A 12,888-nucleotide genomic window follows, 5' to 3' on the forward strand; every position below is an offset into this window, starting at 1 on the left:
TGGAGCTTCTGGCTCATCCTCCTTCTTGGGCTAATTGTTCCAATACTCCTCCTAACCACATTTTCCCATTGTGTCTTTCATGTCTTATCTAGCTTTTTCCTGACACAGATACCTTGTTTCACTTAAGTGTACACTGCCCTGTTTCTCAACAGCTCCTCCTATCAGCCCCACAGCTTCACCTCTGCTCAGCCTGAAGCAGCTTCAAGAAGATGAAAACTCAAGCCCCTATACCTGATCCCATACCTCTTTCTTCTTTATCACCTTTAAAACCTGAGAAATGAGCCGGGCATGGTGGCGCATGCCTGTAATCCCAGCACTTGGGAGGCTGAGGCAGGAGGATCCTTGCGAGTTTGAGACCAGCCTGGGCTACAAAGTGAGCTCAAGGCCAGCCTGAACTGCATACTGAGACCCTGTCTCAAAAAAAAAATACAAAAAAAAAAAAAACCTGAGAAATGATAAGTCTGACCCCAAGCACAAGGTAGCTTGGTAGCTTGCTCAAAGGTAGCTTGGCCATAAGCAAAGGGAAGCTAGATGCTTGAGCCTAAGATCTTCCACTGCTGTGCAAGATGAAGCATGATGTGAAGGGTGGCCTGAGATATCTTCCTTTGGTGCAGCTCTCTTGATTCTTGAATGATGGCTCCAAGGCTTTATTCCTGAGAGGGTTAATGAGGTGTATCTTTTCAACAGTACATTATATGAGCTTTTCTACTCTTCAACCAGGTGTTCATTGGGCCCTTGGATTTTCTGGGGTTTCAGCAATACCTTGTCCTCAGGGTGTATGGGGTGGAGCAGTCCATTGGCTGAATGTCCATTGGCTAGGAATAATTTAAATAGAAATTTAATTATTTCTGTCATTTTCTCAGTGCCAGTAGGGTATCTTTTGCGTTCACTAACCTGCAGAGACAACGTGCCCACAAATACTAATAAGAATTTAAAAGTACCTGTTCTTGGCATCTAAGTGAAGTCAGTTTGCCAGCTTTAAAGGGGCTCTCCTCTAGACTGTCCTCTTCTCTGAGGTGGCTTGCATCTTTGTTTAGTTCTTTGCATAGTTTTTTTAGGGTGTGGCCCTTTTAGGTAGAGCTGTATCAACTCTGCCAGTGTATCCCAGCCATAATGTGTCCCTTGATACAGATCCTTTGCAACCGCATACACCAGGGACCAAGATCCTCTTCTGGTCATGAAGTTTCTACAGTGAGAAAGAGTCCACATTAGTGAAGCCCCACTCCTGATCTCTTTCTTCACTCGTTCTGTATAATGAGGTTTGAACTGAGATATGCCCAAATGAGTATCAAAGCCCCCATGACCACCCCTAGCTCATTTTGCAGCACTTTTAGCCTCCTGATTCCTTTTTGCCATGTGAGAATTTGCCTTTCAGTGCCCTGGGCAGTTCATAATAGCTACTTGCATTGGTAAGCTAACTGCCATAAGCAGAACCAATATTTCCATTGGATATTTGATGTCTTTATTTCCTAAAGTTAACAAACTTCTTTCCAAATAGTTCCATGTGCATGTATTATTTAAAAAGCATATTTGGAATCAGTAGACATGTTTATTTGTTTCCCTTGTGATGTCCATAAGGTCCTGGTTAGTGGAGTTAATCCAGTCTTTTTTGTGGAGGTGTCAGCCAGGAGAGCATAGATTTTGATTATCTTGTGTCACATGGCATACCCAGCTTGGCATCTTCCTTCTCCTATGAAGCTATTTGTGTATAATTCCAAACCATGAGCTGCTAGAGTCTGATCTGGCCTGCTGGAATAAACTGCATCAGGAATTTCAAAGCGGTATGTTCCCAGTGTGACCTAGTTTGCATCCTTGGGAGCAAGGTAGCTGGATGTAGGCTTGTGGTAGTTTACAAGAGGACATCTTGGTTACCTAGTCAGACAGCCTGATATTTGCTTATTTGCCCCACCATCACCAACATCTGCCTTTTTGCTCTAATAACACCAACACTTGGTGATGTACAAACACTATAATAAAATTAACTTCTCTGTTTCTTGTAAAATATCAGCTGATGGCTGTAACTGCTAATAGGCAGGGTGGCTATTCTTTGCTGTCTATTCTAATTATTTGGAGAAATAAATTATAGGCTGGGGGGTATTCCTCAAAAGCCTGAAGGAGTACACCTAGATCCATGCCTTTCTTTTCATGGAAGTACAACCTAAAGGGATTTGGAGAGTTAGGAAACCCTAGGGATGGTACTAAGGTTAATTTTGCTTTAATAATGTCAAATACTTATTGGCATTCAGCACTCTAACATAAGGGCTCTGAACCTAGCCCTTGATTATAAGACCAAAATTAGGAAGCCAAATTCAATGGAAATGTCTCATTCTTAGAAACCTTTGTTGGGGCTGGGGATTTAGCTCAGTGGCAAAAGCGCCTGCCTGGCAAGTGCAAGGTTGTGAGTTCGGTTCCCGGTACCGGAGAAAAACGGAAAAAAAAAAAAAAAAAAGAAACCTTTGTAGTTTTTTCCTACTCATTTGAGGTTGACAATTGCTTGTTTCTGATTGGGAATTAGGTTCTGTTTTCCTTGTTTTAATTGTAACCTGAGGCAATTTACTTCCTGCTTACAAATCTGAGCTTTACTGGAAGATACTTTATGTCCACAGTATGCCATGTAACTAAGCAGTAAGAGAGACATCTTTCACAATCACAACTTGCTATTAGAAAATCATCAGTGGATTGCAGAAAGACCCACCTCCTTCAATTGCAGAGTTCTTAAGTCTTTGGCTAAAAATCTCACCAAAAATAGTGAGGAAATTCTGAAAGCCCTGTGGCAGTAAAGTTCAACCACATTAGCAAGTGGCCTTTGATATAGGTTTTGCCATTCAAAAGCAAATAACAACTAACCTTTGTCTTCAGATGGGATGCAAAATAAGTCATCTTTAAGGTCTAATACTGAAAATCACCCATAATTACCAGATATGACAGTCAATAATGTGTAAGAATTTGGCACTGTAGGACAAATATCTTGCACAATTTCATCAATAGCTCTCAAATCACAAACAAACCTACAGTCATTTGTATGAGGTTTTTTGACCAGCAGAATTGAAGTATTATAGGGCAGCCTATAAGGATGAATTAGTCCATATTTAAGAAATTTTTTTTTACACCAGTTGAATCCCTTCCAAAGCTTCTTTCTTGAGGGGAAACTGTTTCTTCCAAGATATAGTAATTCCTTCTTTTAATTCAACCTTTACCCGTTGTGCATTCAGCACTGACCCAGGGTCTCATCTATGTGATTTTACTCACTTTCTCATAGATCTATAGAAAGGAGTTCTATTATTTTCTTGGAGTAAGTGCTCCCTTGCATGTGTGCATGGTGCAGAGCCCCACACGGGAGTCTTCTCACCTAATGCTGATCCCACAATCTCCCTTTTCAACTTCAGAGCTGACATCTAAGGAGATGACAGTTGTCCAGGCCCTGGACCCTGTTTAGTGGTGCCCTAAGAAATTTGGTTCTGCATTGAAACTTCGTACAGAATTTGTTACCTTAAGTATTCCTTTAGTGGGACCTGAAAATGAAGGTGTTGCCTTTTTCAAGAGAAGCTAGTTTGAGCATTTAATGTCCATAACAAATTTTATCCTAATAATAGGATTGGGTGCTCTGGCATATAGAGAAAACTATGTTTCCATCTTAAGTCCCCTAGGTGACACTCCATAGATTAGAAGGGTTTCTGCTGCCTTTCCTCCATTTCCTCTGTACTTGCTACTTGAATCATTTTAGTATTGAGGTACTACCTGTGTCTAACAAGAAGCACATTATCTGATGCGATTATGGCTTATATAGACACTCCCCCCAAAAATTTCATGCAGTCATTGGTGGGACCTTTCAGAGGTGGCTGGATCTAGAATATGTGATGCTGGAATTGATTTGTGGTGCAACACTAGCATTAAGAGCATTAGGATTAAGGATATGAGTGCTACCCACCCTAAGGGGGTAGCCTGGATAAGATATGAGAGACAGAAATAGGCTTGTCATTTGTTGCCTGGTGCCTTCTGTCTTCCACCTGCCATGAGCTATTTCTCCTATGCAGTGCTACTCTGCCACTCTGCCTTGGTGCCAGCTGATTATGAACTGAAATCTCTACAAACTGTGATCCTTTAACTTTGGTTGTTGGGTATTTTGTCTCAGCAATGAGAAAAACAACCAAGACATATTTTGGTACCAGAGAAGTGGGGCTGTTGCTATGACTATGCCATGTGGTTCAGGAGTCTTTGGGACTGGATTCTGGGAAGGGTTTGGAAAAGTTCAGAGATGAGGATTGAAAAAGTAGCCTTGGAAGGCCTTAAGCTGCATTTGATGAGAGATTCTGTGCCAATGGATGAAGGATCTGTGCTGGCAGGCTGAGGGATCTACATGAGCCAGGAAGTGATGCTCAAAATAAGAACCACAGCTCCCCTGAAAAGTACCACAGCAATCCTGAGCAACAGTGAGGTCCTGAGCTCCTCCAGTGATGAAGACAGCTGAGTTCTCATCAGGGAAACCAATGCAGCAAGTTTCTCCAGGAGATCAGCAGTGCACCATCTTCCCCTCCGGGGCCAGGAAGTGATACTCAAAGTGAGGACCAGAGCTCCCCCAAAGTGAACCAAAGCTATTTTCAGTGCCAAAAAGGTCCTGAGCTCCTTGGAGGATGAAAGTAGCCAAGTTCATCAGGAAAGCCAGCATGACGAGCTCCTCCAAAAGAACCAACAGCTCCTTACAGCTTCTACCAGCTCCCAACATCCTCTCTCTTCTCCTAACAGCCCTCCTTCTTTTTCTCCAGTTCTGCCTCTTATGCTGCTGGCAACAGTCCCCAGGTGGGCCTCCCACACCCAGCACTGTACTTATTCAGTTCAGCTGGGTGTTATAAGTTGACCACCAGTTGTCAATCCACCACACCTTAGAAGAAAGTTTGTCTGCATTTTGCTTGTGTCCAGAGACTCTGCCTGAGACTGAGATTAAGGGCAGAGGACTAATTAATCTTGCAAAAGAAATTTCAAGGGAGTCTAATGTTGAGGCCATGGCATGACTACTGTTGAAGACTTATAGCCAGATTTACACTGAGAATCAAGAGCAAAGAGCCCTGAAGAATGATTTCAAATGAGTTTGGCAAGAAAGGAAGCTCCAGTAAAGTTGCAGCCTGGAAAGATGGAACAGAGGAGAAATTGGTCACTGAAAAGACTAGCAAGAAAAAGCTAAATATTTCAGAAAAAAAGACAACAGCAAGGATGGCCTGAGGACATCACAAAAACTGCTAAGACTTCAGCCTTTACAGTCTTGGAGTTGCAAAGGTGAAAGACTTTGCTTTGAGAGAACACCAGAGCACCATGTTCCAGAATGGTGGTGGCCTAGAGAATTTGGTCTTTGGGATTGGGTTCAGAGTGCTCAGGGACCCAGGCATTCAACCTCTACAGCCAAGAGAGAAGGAAACGTGGGTACTGCTCCAGCTGCCAGCAGACACTGACATTATCCACATGGTGCTGGTTTTAGGTGCATGCACAGTGCAAGAATTGTGGAGTCAGAAAGGCTTCCACCCAGATTTCAGAAGCAAGCCTGGGAGGCCAGACAGTGTGCCCCTGAGAGGGCAGTGTGTGAAGCTGTGAGTGTGAAGGCAAAGGTGCAATGGGGACCCCAGAAATTTGGAGAAGCCAGGAACATAGGTCATCGGAGGAAAACTGCAAGGAGGAAGCAGAGTGGGTCCAAGAGAGAAGCTGTAGGAGCTACAACCACCAGCAGTGCCATGAGTGGTGGAGCCATCCAAGCCCTTTGGAGTTCACATCTTACCAGATTGTCTCAGATCTGGACATGGAACTATAGGATTCAAGGTTTGCCCTACTGGATTTTGGACTTGCTTTGGTCCTGTTCCTTTCTAGCCCAATTTCTAACTTTTCAAATGGTAATGTTTACCTTGTGCCACTGTATGCTGCAAGTGTTTAATCTTTTTTTCATTTATACAGGGGCTCATAGGTAAGACTTTGACTTAAACCTCAGAGGAAACTTTGGACTTGGAAACTTTTGGACTTGAAACTGTTAGGACTGGGCTGGGGATTTAGCTCAGCGGCAAAGCGCCTGCCTGGCAAGCGCAAGGTCGTGAGTTCGGTTCCCGGTACCAGAGAAAAACAAAAAAAAAAAAAAAAAAAAAAAAAAAGAAACTGTTAGGACTTTGGAAACTCTTAGATATGGACTAAATGTCTTTTGCATAAAGGGATGTGCATGAGTCTTTGGAGGCCCAAGGGTGGAATGTTACCATTTGTATCTATCTAGATGTCCCCCCAAAGCCTTATGCAGCCATAGGTGGGGCTTTTCAGAGATGGCAGAATCTAGAGTGTGTGACACTGGGATTAATTTGTGGTGAATGCTTCTGTTAAGGGTGCCAAGATTAAGGATGTGCGTGCTACCCACCCTTAGGAATAAGATATAAAAAACAGAAGTAGAAATAGGCTAGTTGCTTGTTGCCTTCTGTCTTCTGCCATGCCATTAACTGTTTCTCCTCTGTGATGCCCTTCTGCCATGCCACCCTGCCTTGGTGCCAGCCAATTATGGACTGAAACCTCTACAAACTTTGAGCCAAAATAAACCTTCCTTCTTTAACTTTGGATGTTGGGCATTTTGTTTCAGCAACAAGGAAAGTAACCAAGAGACTCCCCTACTGTTAGCTGCATGCGAAGTTCTTGTGGGGAAATCACTTGGCTCTGAAACCCTGGGCTTCTTTATTCATCATCTGTCTGTGTGCCTTTCTTCTTCCTTCTTTCTTATGTCCTTTCTTTAGTTTTAGACATATATTTTTCAGACAGTGCCCTTCTTCCTTGTAGTATGTACATTAGTCACTCCCTAGGGATTCTCTCCCTTTATATTTTCCTGAGCTATGTACTTTTTCTCCCTCATAGTGTCCGTCAAAGGCCTTGAAGATTGTAGCCAGTCTATCTCATCTTTTTTCCCTTGCTTACTTTCTTATTTTTTGGGACAAGGTCTCACTACATAGTTCAGGCTGGCTTTGAGCTCACTATGTGTTCCAGGCTAGCCTTAAACTCTTAGCAATCCTCCTGCCTCTGCCTGCCAAGTGCTGGGATTACCAGCATATGCCACCATGACTGGCGCATTACATATTTGAAAGGCAATATTTATCAACTGAGTTGGACTTATTCCTATTGCCCCTTCTCATTTTTAAGCTTTCTATCAATATTAAGGCACTTTGCTCTATAAGGGTCATATTAACTATCCCCATATTCCTTGTATCTTCTGGATCAACATCTGTGTACCTCTAATATGTCTGGTAAATCCTTTCTAGACTCTGAAGAGCCCCTATTTGCCTTCTGTTAAAGTTCCTGCATCTTGTTCAAACCTCTCAGCTTAGAAACACCTTTCCTAAGCCTGCCAGCATGTACTGCCTCTAATTATTCAACAGTTAGTCCTGCACTGTTTGAGTCCTGATCAGGACCTACTGATGGAACAGCCTATATAGGATCAGGGTTTCTTGTAGATTTCTCATTGGAGGTGCCATGCCTCCTCAATAGTTTTGTCTACCACCAGCCTTCTCTCTTCAGAAGAGCTGTCAGCCAGGTACAACAGTTAGAGGTAAAAATGGAAACAAATCACTCTCCGTGGATCATCTCGAGGTGACAAATTAAGAGTTCCTCTGACTTAACAAGCCAGAAGTTGACCATAAGCCCCGTAATATCTACCAGCAGTCATCCTTTTTCAAACCTCTGCCTGGACTCTGCCTTGGATACTGTCCCGCTCTGAAATGGAAAGTTCTCTGGCCAAACCTGAGTGTATTGTTGGGCCTTAAAGGGACAAACCATTCCTGCCCTGAAAATCCAGTGGCTCCTCATCTTCCCCAGGACCAGGCGGTGAAGTTGCCTCCACATCCACTGGGTGTAGATTAAGAGCATTTAAAAAGTTAATTTCCTAATTTTCATTTTTTGTCTGGAGTTTTACCATCTGGAGTAGGGGCAAAATCCTTCCCTTCTCTCTGAACCAGCAATTTACATCCCTTCACTGCTATAATCCTCACTATCCAATACCATGAAGGCCTGAATATGAAGAATTTTATCCCATTTACCTAATTTTCACAAAAAGCCTGCGATTGCAAAATGGTGTGATAATTTAAACAACCATGAGGTGGCGACCTTTCACTAGAGTATAACACATAGGCCACACAGTATTACACTACTACTCTTCTTTGTCATAGTATCCTGGTGATTATTTGTCCAGTTACTCAATATGCAGCCAAGAGGGCTCCTAGATGCTACCGAAGCCCCAGTTCAGAAATAAAGGTGGGTATAAGAAGAAAAAGATAAAAAGAAACCAAACAAACTAAAGGAGTATCCCAAAACAAGTACCGAGAATTTTTTTCTACCTCTAAATCTCTTCTCACACTAGTCAGCGCCCAAAATGACCGGTAGTAAGTCCAGATAATCCTCAATTGACCCCAAATAATCCTCAAACAGGTACCACTGAATGAGTACAGGTACCCCCATCAAAGGATGCCAGCAGTAGGTCCCCAGAGTGGGAAACCAGGCAGACACCATCAGCTCCCGCAGATAACCCTTTCCTTCCACCAAAGTGTTTAGAGCCAGGCATGGTGACACACAGACCTCTAATCCCAGCACTTGGAAGGCTGAGGATCACTGAGAGTTTGAGGCCAGCCTGGGCTGCATGAGTGTAAGGCCAGCCTGGCCTAAAGAGTGAGACCTTGTCTCAAAACAAAAGCCAAAAGTGTTTATAGGCAGCTGATGCAGCAAACTGGAAAGCGACAATTCCCAGGGTGCAAGGCCCTTCCCCACAGCTACTGAAAAAGTCTTACTTTTAATATTCCACAAGTCGTGCAATGGGGCTTGAGGGAGGAAGGCAGAGCCAGATGGCACAAGAGGAAATGAGAGAGGAGGGAAGGGACGCCTCCACCCGACAGCCACGCCAGTGCTGCAATCGCCGACACGGAGGTTAGAAACATGTTTTTATCACTGCTGTAAAACACGAAAGACCGGAATGCCTGGATCCGGCGCGGGGAGCCCAGAGAGCTCGGAAGAGCAACGCCTGCGCGCCGCAGCCCGAACCGTCCCGTCGGATCTCGAGTGTAGGAGCCGCTTCCCCGTCCCTCGGAACCGCGCATGTGGCCGAGCCCTCCCGGGAACCCGGGCCTGGCCTGGCCGGATCCTGCGGTCCGCAACCAGAAAGCCCAGGTCCGGCCCCGCCTGTGACTCCGCCCGCGCGCTGCGCCTGCGCGCCCGCCCCGTCTTACCTTCGCCGCGGGACTCCGGACGAGCGCGGGCACAGGTAGGGCAGCCCACACCGGGGCGACCCGGAAGCGCCCGGGTCGGGGCCGGGGTCGGCAGGTGGCTGGACTTGCGGCATCTGCACTTCTCTCTCGGCAGTGGCTCGGGGACGAATGGGGTCTCAGGCTCCACTGGCGAGCCGCAGCGCACACCCCACTCCAGGGCGGCGGGCGGGGAAAAGCCCCCACCCGCGCCTTGACGGGATGGGCACCTACAGCCGTGCCTCTGTTGGCTGGTGTCCCATGAGGGTGCCAACACCATGGCCCAGAGACCCCGGCATGCTCCTGCCCGCGCTGGCAGAGGTTTTGGGGTTCCAACTGAGGGTGGTGTTATAGATAGCTAAATTATTTAGGACTAGCAGGTCGGGCTCGAGGGCCCTGTGGGCGGTACCAGCCTTAGGCTGGACAAAAGAGGCAGCCTTGGCAAGGGACACACTTCCTTCCCACTGTGGCCCCCCTTCTTCTCAGCCCGCCCCACCTCAGGGTGGAGATAGGAGCCAGGCTTCCTGTTGCTTTCACAACCTCTCTGCTCAGGGCTGGGACAGAGCTCTCCTTCAACCACTCAAGCAGAGAGCACATCCAGGAGTTTTGCTGCTGCTACCCATAGGTAGGAGGGGTGTTTAAAATGTAAACAGATGGCTTTCCATGGTCCCTAAGCCAGGCCCAGGGCCCAGTGCTATTTGCGTGTCTCAGGGGGTGCCATGACAGCATCATCACTCCTGCTTTAGGAGAAGGACACCAAGGCACGGAGTGGGAGAGCGTCGTGTGTGTGTGTGTGTGTGTGTGTGTGTGTGTGTATGTGTGTGTGTGTGTGTGTCTGTGTGTATGTGTGGTATGGTGCCCCGCTCCGGAGTCTGCTTACCTGATACACACCCACAGCCTCCTGTTTTAGCTCCAGGGCTGACTTTTGCAGAGGTGACAGTTTCCCGGGCCCCTAACCCTTTTGGCAGCGCCCTAAGAAGCTTGTGTTTGCCTTGCAACCTTATCCTGGCCCTGGCTGCGCAGAGGCAGAAAGACTAAAGCTGTTAGCAGGCTTGCTGTGATCAGACAGGCTCGGAAGATTTGGTGACCATAAGAGGACCCTAACCCTGCGGGGTGTTCCTGCTTCACATACTTCCTGCAGGCTCCTGCTGGGGCTCTGGGAGGAGCCACAGGACTCCTGTCTGCCGCAGGAGCTGGGCCTCAAGCCAACTCAGGCAGGCGGTGGGTTTGCACTGGTGGCTGACTTTTTCAGCAAGTTTGAGATGTGCTGATGGATCCAGCACTGTCTCACCCACAGCTAGACTTGGGCGCTCACAAGCTGCACAGTGGGCTGAGGGCTGGGGTCACCTGGGACTTTCCCACCTCAGGCTGTGGGGCAGCAGTGAGAGGATAGGTGTAGAGCTGTTTCCACATGTGTGTACCAAAAAATACAGAAGGACTGAATGTTGCCAAGGAGGTGCAGCCAAGCTTCTGGGGGAACACAATACGTAGTTCCTAAGTTTTTCTTTGAAGATTTTTCTTGTGGTGCAGGTCTCTCGTGTGCCTGGTTGCTAGCCTGGCCCCTCTACCCACAGCCCTCTCCAGTGGCAGGACTGTGCCTGTGGGTATGCCCCACCTCCCCTCTCACAGGGGGCCCCTGAGGGCCTCCCCTCAGAGCAGGGACAGAGACGTTTCACCAGAGTCTGCCTTCTTGCCTGTCACACACAAGGCCTAGGCTGGAAGATCCTGAGCAACGGTGGGCCACAAGCTGTGCCCTCACCTTCTTCCTCACCTACAGTGGGCCAGAGGACAGGCCACCTGGGTGAGGTGGCCCAGAGACCCGCCCTGGGCTCCAGGCCAGGCTGGATGCTTGCTGGCTGACTCTTAACCCTTAGCAAATTTTGGATACTGCACCCACCCAGTACAGCAAGAAGACAAAGCCTTGGAGGTGTGACTAGGTGGCAGAGAAAGGGACATAGCCTCCCTCCCGCCTGTCTGGCCAAAACCCAAACACAAAGCAACATCAGCACTGCCCACCACATCTCCCTCACCCACCTGGAATGCTCCCCTTTCCAGTGACCAGGCTGCTCTACGGGCATCCTGTGAGGGTGGTTGTCCTTTACCATGCCACTCTCCAAGCCTTTCTTGTCTGTTCCGCTGTGTTCTCCTTTCCTGCTTCTAGGCCTCGGGGGAATTTCGGGTGCACCAGCAGCCCCAGGGCCTGTGTGAGACCTTTCTTGGGGTTCTACTTGGGCCACAGCCACAGTGCAGGGCCTGGGGCCCTTGGAGGAGGGAGAAGCTTGGGGCACTGGCTGTTGGGAGAGGAGCAGGGTGGCACAGACGAGCAGTGTGGATGGGAACCTGCTCTGGGAGTTTAGGGGAGAGCCAGGGCAGGAAGGAACCTCCTAGGCAGAAGCCCCATGCAGGCATTTGGGTTCAGAGATGTTTGGTCAGAGGAAGGACAGAGGGCGTCTTATCTGGAACCCCTGAACCGGAAGAGGATGGCTCCAGTGACAGGCTGGGGCCACCAATCACAGGGTTAGAAAAGCTGAAAGGGTGTGGGTGGCAGCAGAGCCTGGTGCTACGGCTGAAGGTTCCCAGGCTGCCATTGCTGTCACTGGACATGGCTCACCCTGGGGATTTCTCCAAGAACCTGTCCTTGGTCCTCCCCACGTGACCGGTCAGTGTGGGATCAGGAAGGACAGGCGGAGCGGCCTGACATTGCTGGGGTGGGGTGTCCCGTGAAGTGGTGCCCTGGGTGTGCTCTAAAGGAGGAAACCAAGAACTCCTGTCCTAGAGGTGACTCATGGCAGCCACACAAGTCTGGTTCCGTGGTCACAGCCCACCATTTGCAGCCACGTTAGTGGCTCCTGCAGGGTAAGACAGTGACTTGGCCTGCTGGGCAGCCCTGCTGTGCCCTGGGCTACAACCCTCACCCATGCACATCTTTCTGTGTGGGGGGATTTGGGAGAATGGGGTCTTCAGCTGAGCAGGCCTAGAGTCACATAGGAGTCACCCCACACAGAGATCCCCCACCACTTCTCCAGGAATCCCAGGCCTCTGCTTGGGCTCCCCACACTTCTCTTCCTCACCCTCAAGCAGAAAGAGCAGGCTGAACAGAAGTCCCCTGGGAACTCCGGGTTAACCAGGCTGGGGAGGTGGAGTGAAGGGAGAGGGGCTGCGCATTCCCCTGGCTCCTCAGCCACACCACGCAGGCAGGGGAAGTCTTGGGCACTGAGTCCCAGCCAGGGGACAGACATTGGAGGGCCAGAAGGACAGTCCGGCACCCAGCCTGAGGCAGAGATTGTTCTGGAAATGCTGACCCTCTGAGAGGAAAAGCACCAGGATGAGTGGCTGGAGTGGGTCCTGCCTGCCCTTCGTGCCCATGAACTGCTCCTGTTTTCTACCCTCTGGGTGCCCATTTCCGTGCCCTGGTGCTCAGTGAATTTGCTGTGCTGTCCATGACAGGAGGAGGTGTCCTAGGAAAAGAGGCTGTTGGAGACAAGTCTTGCTTCAAGCAGCTGCATATGCTGAGCAGGCCACTGGTCCGTGTGTCTGTGGCCCCTCTCCCAGACCCAGCTGTGGCATTCTCAGAACAGCAACACCTTACCTGAGGTTTGGATGGGCCCGTGGTGTGTCCTCCAGTGACCTGAGTCTCCTCCCTTACCTGCTC

At 48.5% G+C, this 12,888-nt stretch overlaps 1 long non-coding RNA gene across 1 annotated transcript; it reads right to left on the reverse strand.

Moving 5' to 3' along the window:
* Nucleotides 1-387: 387 nt before the first annotated feature.
* On the reverse strand, nucleotides 388-9,313 carry LOC102003684. The gene is made up of 3 exons (XR_264580.2): nucleotides 9,222-9,313; nucleotides 942-1,186; nucleotides 388-815 (listed from the first exon to the last, which is right to left on the reverse strand). It is a non-coding gene; the product is annotated as an uncharacterized LOC102003684 (long non-coding RNA).
* Nucleotides 9,314-12,888: the final 3,575 nt, after the last annotated feature.

Source organism: Chinchilla lanigera, unplaced genomic scaffold (assembly GCF_000276665.1).
Source record: "Chinchilla lanigera isolate Chin_1 unplaced genomic scaffold, ChiLan1.0 scaffold00119, whole genome shotgun sequence".
NCBI lineage: Eukaryota > Metazoa > Chordata > Mammalia > Rodentia > Chinchillidae > Chinchilla > Chinchilla lanigera.